At 49.7% G+C, this 13,815-nt stretch overlaps 1 non-coding gene across 1 annotated transcript; it reads right to left on the reverse strand.

The window, feature by feature from the left end:
* Nucleotides 1-4,807: 4,807 nt before the first annotated feature.
* Nucleotides 4,808-4,945, reverse strand: LOC114813349. Its single transcript, XR_003761071.1, has one exon. It is a non-coding gene; the product is annotated as a small nucleolar RNA SNORA7 (small nucleolar RNA).
* Between the last annotated feature and the right edge of the window lie 8,870 nt (nucleotides 4,946-13,815).

Below are 13,815 nucleotides of genomic sequence, written 5' to 3' on the forward strand. Positions count from 1 at the left end.
AGAGAAGAAAAATCCCACCAGCTCAGAGGGAGGGGAATAATAATGATGGCATTTGTTAAGTGCTTACTATGTGCGAAGCACTGTTCTAAGCTCTGGGGAGGGATACAAGGTGATCAGGTTGCCCCACGTGGGGCTCACAGAAGAGACACAGTGTTGTGAGTGCTGAAGTGGATCCTTAGGGAGCATAGAATGGGAGCGTAAAATCCGATTCCAATCCCGGCCCTTGAGGAGTTTGTGTGAGGGGAGGGGAAGGGAGGAGGAGGAAAAAAGAACAAGAGCCCAGAGCTTGTAGGTTGGGAAGAGAGGGAGACCAGAGCTTGGGTTGGATTTGGTAAAGACAGCTTGAGGAGGAGGAAGGAGGAAGAGGAGGTGGAGGAAGAACAACAACCAAAGACCAGAGGTTGTTGTAGATGGGGGTGAAGTTGGGGAGAGAGGAGACCAGAGGTTGGATTGGATAAAGAGAGGTCGATGTGGGTGGGGCAGGGGAAATAGAGGTAAGTGGGGAAAAAATTAGAGGGGTTGTGTCTGGGGGAAAATCAGAGATTTGTGAGGGGTAAAGAAAGGGTAGGAGGAAGACCAGAGGAGGTGAGGTGGGGAAGGAGGGGGGCAGAAAAGGATGGAGGTTTGGGAGGAAGGATGCAGAGACCAGAGGTGGAGGGAAACAGAGAAGGAAACAGACCTAGTTATGAAGTTTGTTTTTTTCCTCGTTCAGCCCTCTGAGACTCCACCCTTTGCCTCCCAAATCTGGGCTATAAATCTGGCATGTGATTCTTTTCCATGTAAAAGTGGCTGTCATAGCCAGGGCCAATGTTGATGTTTTGAGTCAGTGTTCGCAGCTTCCTTGTTCCTCTGTCCTTCCTGCTGATCCTGGCCTGGGGAGTGGGAAGCCCAGTGGGAAAGGCACATATCCCAGTAGGAGTCCAGGGAAAGGGACCAGACACCACCATGTGTTCTCGCCTGGAAGATGTGATTGAGGGGTGGGAGTTTTTTGTTTTTTTGTTTTTTTAATGGTAATAGCAACAAGTGAACTCAGACCAGCAGCTGACAAAGTTCTGTGCCCCTTGCTCTGCACCCACGCTGTGACTGGGTTAGGAGAACAATGTAAGATGTGGAGGCTAAAGTCTCTCTGCCCCCTCCCCTCTCCTCCATCTCCTCATCGCTGCCTCCATCTCCGTGACCCTAAAATGGCCATATTTTCTGTATCTCAAAGTGTGGCTTCCAGTGCCGGGAGCTGATGGTCAAAAAGTAGTTAGTTAAGGGAGGATGAAATAATTATTGTGGTATTTAAGCACTCATAATTGATTGACCACTATTCAATTAATGGTATTTCCTGAGTACTTTCTGTGTACAGAACATTGCACTAAGCGCTTGGGAGGGTAAAATAAAATAGAGTTGATAGACACAGTTCCTGCCTTCAAGGAGCTTACAGTCTAGTGGCAGAGACAGACATTAAAATACATTACAGATCAGGGAAAAGGCAGAGTATAAGGATATGTACAGAAGTTCTGTGGGGCTGAGGATGGGATAAGGATCAAAATACTTAATGGATACAAACCCAACTGCATAGGTGATGTAGAAGAGAGGGCAAATAGTTGGGGGAATCAGGGGTCAGGAGAGGCCTCTTAGTGGAGGTGTGATTTAAGTAAGGCTTTGAAGATGGGGAGAGTAGTGGTCTGTCCCATATGAAGGGGGAGAGAGTTCCAGGTCAGAGAGAGAATGTGCCGCAAGAGGTGATAGAAGAGACAGTTGAGATCGAGGTACAATGAACACTGTACTAAGCCCTGGAGTGGATACAATATTATCAGATCATCGACACAGCTCCTATCCCACACAAGGCTCAGAGTCTAGCAGGAGGGAGAACAGGTATTTAATCTTCATTTTACAGTTGAGGAAACTGAGGCAGGGAATGTGCTTACCAACTCTGTTGTATTGTGCTCTCCCAAGTGCTTAGTACAGTGCTCTGCACACAGGCAGTGCTCAATAAAAATGATTGATTGATTGATTGATGGACTTACCCAAGATGAGGGGAGCAGCAAACACACTCAGGTAGAGGAAATGGACACCAACCTCCCCAACCCTGCTCCCTGACGAAACATACACACATACATTTTTGCAGATGAATCTCTGCCTGCTGTGCTAAGCTGCTCTCCAGGAGGTTTCTTCCATGGCCTCCCTGTGCCCAGCTTTGGCTCTAGTGGAAACTACTGGGGAGCTGAAGCCTAGACCATTGTGGTAATAATAATAATAATAATTGTGGTATTTGTTAAGCACTTACTATGTGCCAGGCTCTGTAATGAGCACTGGGTAGAAACAAAGTAATCAGGTTGGTCACAGTCCATGTCCCACATGGGACTCACAGTCTTAATCCCCATTTTATAGATGAGGTAACTGAGGCACAGAGAAGTGAAGTTACTTGCTCTGGGTCACACAGCAGACAAGTGGCAGAGCTGGGATTAGAACCCAAGTCTTTACTCCCTCCGACTCTCAGGCCCGTGCTCTTAGTCAGTGACCATCGTGGTAGGGTCTGGACCATTTTGACTGCCATGTCACCCTGCTACTCGTTGGACTGGGGGTGGGGGGCAGTCAGGCAATCAATTGTATTTATTGAGCACTTACTGTGTGCAGAGCCCTGTACTAAGCTCTTGGGAGAATACAGTATAACAGACACATTCTGTCCACAACGAGCTTACAGTTTAGAGGGGGAGAGAGACATTAAAATAAATAAATTACAGGTATGTACATACGTGCTGTGGGGCTGGGAGGGGGGATGAATAAAGGGAGCAAATCAAGGCAGCACAGAAGAGAGAGGGAGAAGAGGAAAGGAGGGCTTAGTCAAGGAAGGCCTCTTGGAGGAGATGTGCCTTCAAGGCTTTGAGTTCGGGGGGAAGTAATTTGAGGCGGTGGGACTGGGAAAGTCTTTTTAAGGTGGTGGGACAGGTGGCCCATATTGTGGAACTCATGGTCACCTTCCCCTTCCCCCACAAAGCAGCCCCTTTCCCCCATTCACCTGGGATTTCTCCGACCCCTTGAGTTATAACTGAAACCTGTTCACTCCCGGTGCCTCTTCCGTCTGTTCGGTCAAAGTGGTTGTGAAGCCCAGAGTATAATTCAGGACCTAGCCATTGGAAGGGTGCTTCATATACCAGGGCGGGTAGGCACCATAGCCACGGTGTTTTAGGAATTTATGGTAGTTGCTAGTTAATCCCTTGCACAGGCTTGGGAGCTAAGCAGGGAAACTAATAACTCAGGGAGAAACTCAAGCACAAAGCCCAGAAGTTCTCTCCTGCATTTCTGACCAGGCTATCCTGTGGCAGGTGTCCCTGCCACTCAGTCTGGCTGACTCCAGCTAGACTTGGGGGTGGCAGGCCCTTTGTTTTGGGGTGAGAGGGGAGGGGGAGGCGGAGCCGGTGGCCAGGCATCAAAGCTCTGGACTTGCCTTTTCTGTTCAGCTGCCCCCAGAGTGTCTGGGGGTGGGAAAAGGGTTAAGACTAGAGATGTTATCTAAGGTCAGGTGGGCTGGGGGAGGGCCCAGAGATTGTTTGAACTAAAGGTGTAGGGAGGAATGTGAGAGTGCTGGAAATCTGGGAATGAGGGGGTGGGGAGAGGGAGAAGTGAGGAGAGGAGAGCGGTTGTGGGAAGGGGAGGGGCTGGAGGCTACAGACTGAAACTAACATTCCACGTTTCCACGGAGAGATTCTGCCACTCCTTGAACCCTGACTGAGGTCAGCCAGCCTGCTAGTCAATCTGCTAGCCGGATGGAGGATGGACTGTTCGTGAAAGCCTATTATGTGTCAAGTGGAAGGAGCACAGAATTCATTCATTCAATAGTATTTATTGAGCGCTTACTACGTGCAGAGCACTGTACTAAGTGCTTGGAATGTACAATTCGGCAATAGATAGAGACAATCCTTGCCCACTGATGGGCGTACAGTCTAATGAGAAGCAGTGTGGGAAGAGCACGGTCCTGGAGCTATAAAGACCTGGATTCTAATGCCAACTCCATCACTTGTCTGCTATTTGACTTTAGACAAGTTACTTTAGTTATTTGGGCCTCAATTCCCTCATCTGTAAAATGGGGATTAAGACTGTGAGCCCTATGTGGGACAGGAACTGTCCAGCTCAATTTGCTTGTATTCATTCCATCGTAACTATTGAGTGCTTACTGTGTGCAGAGCACTGTACCCGCCCCAGCACTTAGTACAGGGCCTGGCACATAGTAAGCACATAACAAATACCATTTTTAAGAAAATTGGGAATCAGAGGATCTAGGTTCTAATCCTGGATCTGCTTCTTGCCTGCTGTGTGACTTTAGGCAAGTCACTTAACTTCCCTGGGCCACTGTTACTTCCTTCTTAGACTGAGCCCAATGTGGGACAGGGACAGTATCCACTCTGCTTATATTACATCAACCTCAGCTCTTAATGCAGTGCTTGACACATAGTAAGCACTTATCAAATATCACTATCATCATCATCATTATATTAAAATAGGGATGAAATACCTATTCTCCTTCTCCCTTAGGGTGTCAGTCCTGTGTGGGAAAGAGATTGTGTCTGATGTGATTTTCTTGTATCTACCATTGTCTTGTCATATGCTGTCAAGTTGGCTCCGATTCATAGTGACACCAAGGACACATCTCTCCCAGAATCCCCCACCTCCATCTGCAATTGTTCTGGTAGTATATCCATAGGGTTTTCTTGGTAAAAATACAGAAGTGGTTTACCATTGCCTCCTTCAGAGCAGTAAACTTGAGTCTCTGCCCTCGACTCTCTCCTATGCCGCTGCTGCCCAGCACGGTTGAGTTTTGACTTGTAGCAGATTGCCTTCCACTCGCTAGCCACTGCCCAAGCTAGGAATGAAATGGGTATGCCTTTGCTTGACTCTCCCTCCTGTAGTCGGGACTGGTAGAATACTGGAAACTCTCCAGGTGCGACCCTGAGAGGGGTGTATCTACCACAGATCTTTTTTTATGGTATTTGCTAAGGTGTATGTGCTGGACACTCTTCTAACTGCTGGGATAGATATAATAAGGTAATCAGGTTGGACAGTCTCTGTCCCACGTGGGGCTCACAGTCTTAACCCCCATTTGACAGATGAGGTAACTGAGGCCCAGAGACATGAAGTGACTTACACAAGGGCACACAGAACACAAGTGGTGGAGCCAGAACTAGAACCCAGGTCCTTCTGACTCCCAGGCCTGTGGTCTATCCACTAGGCCACACTGCTTCTTATTCATTCAATCATATTTATTGAGTGCTTACTGTGCACAGAACCCTCTGCTTGACCCATCCATCATAAGCACTTAACAAATACCACAATTGTTCTTATTGTGGAAACTGGAGAATAAGGAAGGAAGGAGGAAGACACAGTCTCTGCCATTGAGGAACTGGGAGTCTGTTGGAAGATGAAGACAGACAACTAGACACACAGTAACATGCATGCACTCACTCTCCACTATTGGACACTGTGTGGAGGGACAGAGAAAGGACAAGAACAAAGGAACTGAAAGTTTAAGGGCAGAAAATCAGGTCATAAAGTACAAGTAATAGGGGCAAAGAGCATAAAAGACATATGTGAGTATCATTGACAAAGATTTCAAAAAATCTAAATTATAGTCACATGCTTACAGTGTACTGGATTCAGGGGGGAAGAATAGAGAGAAGACCAGAATGAATGGAATCGGGAAGGGTGAATCTGGAGGAGATGGGTTTTTGCATTTGTACTTATGTATCTTTGAATTATATATTGTAAATTACTTATTTATTCCTATTAATGTCTGCCTCCCCCTTCAACAGCTCATTATGAGCAGGGAGCATTTTCCATTGCATTGTACTCTCCCAAGCACTTAGTACAGTGTTCTTCATGTAGTAAGTCCTCAATAAATACCATTGATTGATCAGTTGATTAGTAGAATTTGGAATGAGATGTGAGAATCAAGTTTGGGGAAGAAGAGATTCTCAAGGTCACAGAGAAGCAGCAGGGCCTAATGGAAAGAGCTTAGGCTTCAGCGACAAAGTACCTGAGTTCCAATCACCTCCACCATGTGCTGGCTATGTGACCTTAGGCAAGTCACTTAACTTCTCTGTGCTTCAGTTTCCTCATCTGTAAAATGGGGATTCCATACCTCCTTCCTTAGACTGGTAGCCCTGTGTAGGACGGGAACATTTGGTGTTTTTTGTGTATCCCAGCATTTAGTACAGTGTTTGGTACATAGTAAGAACTTAATAAATACAGTTACCATCAATCTCATCACACCAGGAGGGGATCTGAGGGGAATAGTTTGAAGGCATAGCTGAAGTGCTTTGATTGGTGCAGAAGTGCTAAAGTGTCAGTTTTCCAGGGGGCTAGGTCCTCAGCAGATTGGAATATAATCGGGGAAGACCTCCTGGAAGAGATGGGCTTCAAAGATGGGGAGAAAGTATTGGGTAAGAGGGGAGGATGGAAGCAAGAAGTTGGGAAGAAATGGGAAGTGGTTCAGTCTAATGGATAAAGCACAGGCCTGGGAGCTAGAGGACTTAAATTCTAATCCTGATTCCACCATTTGTCTGTTTGTGACCTTAGGCAAGTCACTTAACTTCTCTTCCCTTTGTTTCCGCAACTGCAAAATAAGGATTCAATACCTGTTCTCTCTCCTATTTGACTTTAAACCCTATGAGGGACAGATGCTGTGTCCCACCTGATGAACTTGTATCTACCCCAGCACTTTGAACAGCAATTGACACAAAGTAAGCACTTAACAAATACCATTTTTTTTAAAAAAGAGAGTGAGGCACAGTGAGTAGGTGGGCTTGAGAGGACCGAAAAGAGTGAGCTGTGGCATGGTGAGAGAGAAAAGTGGAAAGAAAGAATGCGAGCTGACAGAGTGCCATAAAACTGTCGGTCAAGCGTTTTTACTTGGTGCGCAAAGGAATGGGGGGACCACTGGAGGTTTTTGAGAAGTGCAGGTCTGTAGTAAACAGCCCAGCTCTTGCCCCCAACATTTTGAGTGAACTCTGCCCAGAAGGAGCTGGGGTTCCTGGGCAATGGGATAAGATGGGTAAGGGACTGAGGCTTCCCTTGATATAAGACTGAGAGCTGGGGCCCCTGGGTCCTTGGCTGTGCCCTATCTGGAAGGAGTTGGGGAGGAGCCTCCACTTTTTCATCTGCGGAAGGGGGAGTAGAATTACAGACCCTTTGGAGGGTGAAGGCATTGACCTTGGAGACGGGGCTGGTCCAGAGGGTCCCTTTGCTCTCTCCCAGCTCTTGGATGCCAGGGCTCCATGAATCCTGGACTCCCAGTCCTCAAATTTTGACTCAGAAGGGTCCCATATTCTCCCTGGTTCTCTGGGACAATCCAACTGTGCCATCAAGGAGTTAATCTTCTCTGTTTTCTCCTCACCTCCTCCCCCAACCTCCCCCCCAACACACACACACACACACACACTCCCAGGCACCTGGGCGCCAGCTCTCTGTCCCCTCCCTTTCCAGACAGGGCCACTGAGGCATGGGACACGTGCAGACACGCCCATGGGCCTCCAAGGAAGGGAGGGAGGAGGAGGAAGAGAGGGGGAGCTGGGCTCTGGGACTCGCCCAGTTTACTGACCCTCGAGGTCTCCTTAGAGCAGGAATCTGAGGAGGTGGGGGCGGGGGGTGGGGGTCTGGCCCTTGCTGAGCAGCCAAGGTGGATTCCTCAGCTCCCTTAGGGTCCTCTCTAGGGCTCTCCCGGAAGCTGGGTGGCGGCCGGCTGGTCTCTGGAGCAGGATTAGCCAAGGAAGATGTGGCCCTCACCTGCTCCTCCCCTCTGACTCAAGTCAGAACAAGTCAGCCGGTTTCCCCGGCCCAGCAGCTAGGGAGGAGGGAGCAGCAAGGGAGCAAGCGAGTGAGTGAGGGAGGGGAACGCCAGCCCCAGCCCCAGCCCCAGCCCAGGGAGCTGAGGATGGCAGGCTTTTAGCTTGCAGCAGCAGGATTACTTCTAAAACCTTCTTCCTTCCCTGTCTCGACTTGGACTTCCTTCCCCCGGGACTCAGCAGGTCTGAAGCCAGGAGGTGAGAGCAGAGGCCGAGGGCTTTGGGCCAAGGGCAGGGGGTCGGGGACTGGGGGGCTGGGGGCCTAAGTGGAGGGAACATAACTTGGGGCAGCCCACCCTTTCTGAGAGACCCCCGCTCTCTGCAAGTGGGGCACAGAGAGTCCTATCGGGGCCAAAGGGTAGGAATATGAGCGCCGAGCAAGGAGGAAGTGGACATCTGGGTTTGTTGTTCCTGATGTTTGTCTTGCCTGGGTCTTTCAGGAAGGAGGAAGGGTTGAGCTGACGGGAACAGGCCCTGCCAATGGGGGTCCCATCCCTGTCCCTCTCCCACCTTGTCTTTTTCCCTTGAGATTCCCCCATCTCCAGTGATGTTTGGGCCAGGTGTACCAGAAAAGCGGAGGGAGGGTAGGGGCACAGGGGCCCCAGGTGAGGACTGGCTAACTAGTGACCAGCTGGAGGTGCCAAACATCAGGCCAGGCTGGTGGGATGTGCAGGAGTGGTGTGCCAAACCTGTTCTGGGACTTGGTGGAATTCTCTGGGGCTCCTACTCCCCAAATCAATCAATCAATCATTGGTCTGGATAGTGGGCTGGGGGCCATGTGGGTGGGCTCTGTGCTGTCATTATGGTCCTGGCGGTAACTGGGCACTGCGCCTCTGGGGGCTTGCACTGAGGTGGGCACCCACAGGGCTATCAAGCTGGACCCGAGCAGCGGTGATGAGGACTCTGACATCAGATGGGGGTTCTCGGTGGCCAATGCCTGGCCCCGGGTCACTGTTCTCTGAGCCCTGGGTCACTTTTCTCTGAGCCCCAGGGTCTCCTGTTGTTCCAGGAGGCCCTCAGAGGCTGCTAAGAATGGTCCAACGTGGGGTTGCCAAAGGGTGGAACCAGAGCAGTAGCATTAATGGAGGGTGGGCAAACTTCTGTTGGGGGAGAGGGGCGAAAGAAGTGGAAGACGGTGCTGAGACTAGGGGCTAAGACCCCTATGTTCTTTTCTCAACCCTACCACTGCCTTGTCATGAGGCTTCATTAAGTAGGGAACTGATCAATCTTCCCATCCTTGAGGAAGAATTTCACCCTTAGTGACTATCTTTTTTTTTGGTCTTTATTAAGCGCTTACTATATGTCAAACACTCTACTAAGTGCTGGGGTAGGTACAGATCATTTCGCCCCAACTCCCTCCCTGATGTCAAAGGCAATGACACCCACCTCCCTTATGGGGCCTATTCTGGAGCCAGGAATCAATCAATAGCATTTATTGAGCACTTGCTACACTCAGCTCTTAGGCGAGTACAATACGTTAGAGTTGGTAGACGTGATCCCTGCCCCTCAAGGAGCTTATAGACTAGTGGAAAAGACAGATATTCAAATAAATGACATATAGGGACATTAAAATAAACATGAAGCAGTTGCAGGAATCCAGGGTTCCCCACCTGTCAGGGTGCAGGAGGCTAAGGAATTGGTTGGGGGTGGTCATGGAGAGGAGTCCTCGGCTCTATCGGAAATGAGTTTCTGAGCGCCCCAAGGATCTCAGTGAGGTCAGCACCAGGAAGGCTCAGGACTGGTTGCAGCGGTGAGGTTTTGGGCTTTTTTTATGGTATTTGTTAAGTGATTACTACTGGCAGGCACTATGCAAACTACTAGAGCAAATACCAGCTAATCAAGTTGGACACAATCCATGTCCCACATGGGGTTTACCATCTTAATCCCCACTTTACTATCTCTCCCACTTCCTGCCTCTGGCCTGGAACACCCTCCCTCTTCATATCCGACCGGCTATCACTCTCCCCACCTTCAAAGCCTTATTGAAGATACATCTCTTCCAAGAGACCTTCCCCGACTAGGTCCTCATTTCTCCTTCTACTCTGCTCTGCATCACCCTTATACTTGGGTTTGTACCCTTTATTCCCCCCTTCCTCAGCCCCACGGCACTTAGGTACAAATCCGTAATTTATTTATTTTAATGTCTGTCTCCCACTCTAAACTGAAAGTTTGTGAGCTGAGAATGTGTCTAGCAACTCTGTAATATTGTACTCTCCCAAGTGCTCAGTAGAGTGCTCTGCACCCAATAAGAGCTTGATAAATTGATTGATTGATCCATTGATTGATGAGGTAACTGAGGCATATAGAAATTAAGTGACTTGCCCAAGATGACACAGAAGATAAGTGGCAGAGTCAGAATTAAAACACAGGGCCTTCTGACTCCCAAGCCTGTGCTCTATCCTTTAGACCACACTGCTTCTCAGTTGGGGGTTGAGGCCCCGATTCCCTGCAGCCTCCAGAGACCCATTGTATCACTCAGCATTTTGCTTACACTAAGTATTCTGCCATGCCACTCCCTCTGTGAGGACTTCCCTGCACATCACCCTCTCTACTCTGGCCTTCCTGGCCCTCATCTTATGGATCCCCAGTTCTCACGGAAATTGTGGCATCGTGAGACATGTTTCCTCTCCACCAGATTGTAGCCCCCCCTTCAAGGGCAGGGACTTTCTCCTGGAATCTTCTCAGGACTAGGGCAATTCATTGTCCAAAATAAACAAACATACTCCACGGTAATAGACAACTTTTTGTTTATGTAGGACCTACATGCATGTTTTACATAACTCCTGTGTAAACAAAGGGCTGTACATCTTCCTCTCTCCCAGTCTCATTTATGGTATTTGAGTTCTGACACACCCTCGGCCTCCTCTGCCCTGTGTTATTTGGGGTTGGTTGTGTTGTTTAAGTGGGACCTATAAAAATCTCCTCACTGGTTTGAAAAATGATTCTCGCTAACTCCTGGTTTGGTTTGGCCCCGGAGACCAGAAAGGGGGCCCAGTCCACAGTACTCTAGCTGTTTCCCGGCGATTACGGTCAAGCAATCCCTCCTCCCTGCCCAGCCCCTGCATCCTTGCCTCAGCCCCACCCCACCCACTGTCCCCCAGCTCTTGCTGCCCAAAAGAGGCAGGATAAGCTCCAGACAGAAACTCTGGAGGACTTTTGGACTCTTGTGCAACGAGCTGACTCAGCTAGGTGGTGGCTGGGCTCTTGCTCCAAAGTGCCTGGAGCTCGGCGCTTGTCTCAGCCCATTGTAAGCAGCTGCCAGACCCTCTCAGCAACAGGTGTCTCCCTCCCTTGCCAGGGTCCGGCCCAGGGGGACCGCAGTGGGTGTGTTGGGGGATGGCGGTCAATTCGCTGTTATTTTGGCATTTGAGCTGAGTTGTAAGACCCTGTTCTGTTTTGCCCCTGGAGCAGAGAAAGAGGGCCTGGGGCTCTCTGGACCTTGGAAGACCCCGGTTCCATGCCTGGGGTTCTCCAGCCCCTTAGTGGCAAGTGGCAAGTGGCTGTTGGGTCAGAACAGCGTGGCCTAGTGGATAGAGTATGAGCCTGGGAGTCAAAAGATCAGGGGTTCTAAAGCCGGCTCCGTCACTTGTCTGCTGTGTGACCTTGGGCAAGCCATTTCACTTCTCTGGGCCTCAGTTACCTCATCTGTAAAATGGGGATTGAGACTGTGAGTCCCCTCTATTCTTCCCACCCCAGCTCTTAGTACAGTGCCGGGCATATAGTAAGTGCTTAACAAATACCACAATTATTATTATTATTACTTTTATTATCTCGGAGGGGGCGAATGGCCAGTCCTTTTGGTTAGGCCTTCGGGTTTCACTTGGCCTGGGACTGGGCCATGATGGGTATGAGGTTGGCAGTTCCTCAGGTCTGAGAGCCAATTCTACCTTTAAGGGCAGTAAAGCAGGGAGAGTCCTCTCTTGGCATGCCCCCGGCTTTCTACTGCTTCCTCCCCGCACCCTAACCTCTCTGAGGGAGTAAACCACTTGTTCCCAGGAGCGGGGTGGTTGGGGTTACTGACTCTGAGGGGGTTCTGCCTCTGGGGCAGACTTCTCTGTAAGTTCCTTCATTTCCTCTTGGGACCACTGACCTCTTGGGGTGGCTGGTGTGGGCCCAAAGGATTTTGTGAAAGTGGGGTTTTCTGAGAAGGATCTGGGTTGGGACTGAGACTTGAGAATTGACCCCAGAACAATTGACTCTGCGCTTCCTTTGGGCTGCCTCTCTCTTTTTTTTAATGGTATTTGTTAAGCACTTTGTATGTGTCAAACAGTGTTCTAAGCAGTGGGGTAGATGCTAGTTAATTAGGTTGGACAGAGTCCCTGTTTTGCAGCCTAAGTAGGAGGGAGAACAGGAGAACTGAAACACAGAGAAGGTAAGTGAGTTTCCCAAGATTACACAGCAGACAATGGCAGAAAGAGAAGCAGCATAGCCTAGTGGATAGAGTATGGGCCTGGGAATCAGAAGGACCTGGGTTCTAATCCCAGCTCTACCACTTGTCTGCTGCGTGACCATGGGCAAGTCAATTCACTCCTCTCTGCGCAGCAACTCATCTGGGGATTGACTGTGAGCCCCATATGGGATATGGACTGTGTCCGACCTGATTAGGTTATATCTACCCCAGTGCTTAGTATGGTGCCTGGTACATAGTAAGCACTTAACAAATACCATTAAAAAACATTTGGCGGAGCTAAGATTACAAGCCAGGTTCTCTGACTCCCAGGCTCATGCCCTTTCCACTTTGCCATGTTCTTCTCTCTGTGGGGCCTAGGCCCCTGATCTCCGGCAGGTCTCTTCTTCCTCACTGGGGGCTGCTGTGCCCTTCCTGTTGGGTCAGCTTCCTTCTTGTGAGAGGTGGTCAGGGGAGAGCTTGCTCAGAGAGGGGTGGCATTTGCTCTTTCTCCCCCCACCCCCATCCTGCGTCAGGAGTCTGCTGGAATTAGGGGCTGAGGTCTCTGCCTCTGCTTCTCCTAGAACCCTTGTGCTTCTCCAGCGCCTCAGAGAGAGGGACTTGGGCAGACAGACCCTCCTCTCCATCATGGGACCTTCCTTCCTGGGAAATGGGGATGGGGACAGGGGTCGGGGGCCAGAGAAGGGCTGGAGGAAATGGATACTAAAGGGTTGACATGGGCTGAATGTGAACTAGGGTGAAGGTGGAGGTTGGGAGAAAGAGGACTTGGATGGAGATGTTGGTTTGGAGCTTTGGTTGTCAGTTGAGTACCCTTGGAAATCTCCATGGATCATGCTCATTCTCCTGCCCCCTCTGCCAGCTTGGGGCCTACTTTGGGTCCCAGCAGACCTCACAACCTGGAAGCCGGAGTGGAGGAAGAGGATGGAGGGATTCTGGCTCCCTCCATTCTAATAGCACCCAGTTTGCTACTGCCAGAACAACCAGCTGTTCAGAGCTTTGCAGCCCCAGACTCCACGACCTACTCCTGAGACCTTCTGCCCGCTAGGGGATTCTGCCCTCTTCTTCAAGAAACACTAATTTAGAAGGCAGTTTTATTTATTTTTTTATGGTATTAATTAAGCACTTACTATGTGCCGGGCACTGTTCGAAGCACTGGGGTAGACATAAGCTAATCAGGTTGGATACAGTCCCTGTCCCACATGGGGCTCAGTATTAATCTCCATTTTACAGATGAGGTAACTGAGGCCCAGAGAAGTGAAGCGACTTGCCCAAAGTCACAGAGCAGATGACTGGCAGAGTCAGGATTAGAACCCAGGACCAGTGCTCTATATTTTGCCTCTCAACTCCCTAAAACTGCAATCAATCAATCGTATTCACTGAGCGCTAACTGGATGCAGAGCACTGTACTAAGCACTTCGGAGAGTACAACCCAACAATATAACAGATAGATTTCCTGACCACAGCAAATTGCAGCTGGCCCTGCCCCTGGTCCCATCATGTATCCTGGCTGGGGTTGGGGCTGTCCCCTCCACAAATTCCTCTTTTGTCCCCTGGTAGAATGGGGTTCTTACCCCGGGGGTT

Source organism: Ornithorhynchus anatinus, chromosome 7, assembly GCF_004115215.2.
Source record: "Ornithorhynchus anatinus isolate Pmale09 chromosome 7, mOrnAna1.pri.v4, whole genome shotgun sequence".
Classification (NCBI taxonomy): domain Eukaryota; kingdom Metazoa; phylum Chordata; class Mammalia; order Monotremata; family Ornithorhynchidae; genus Ornithorhynchus; species Ornithorhynchus anatinus.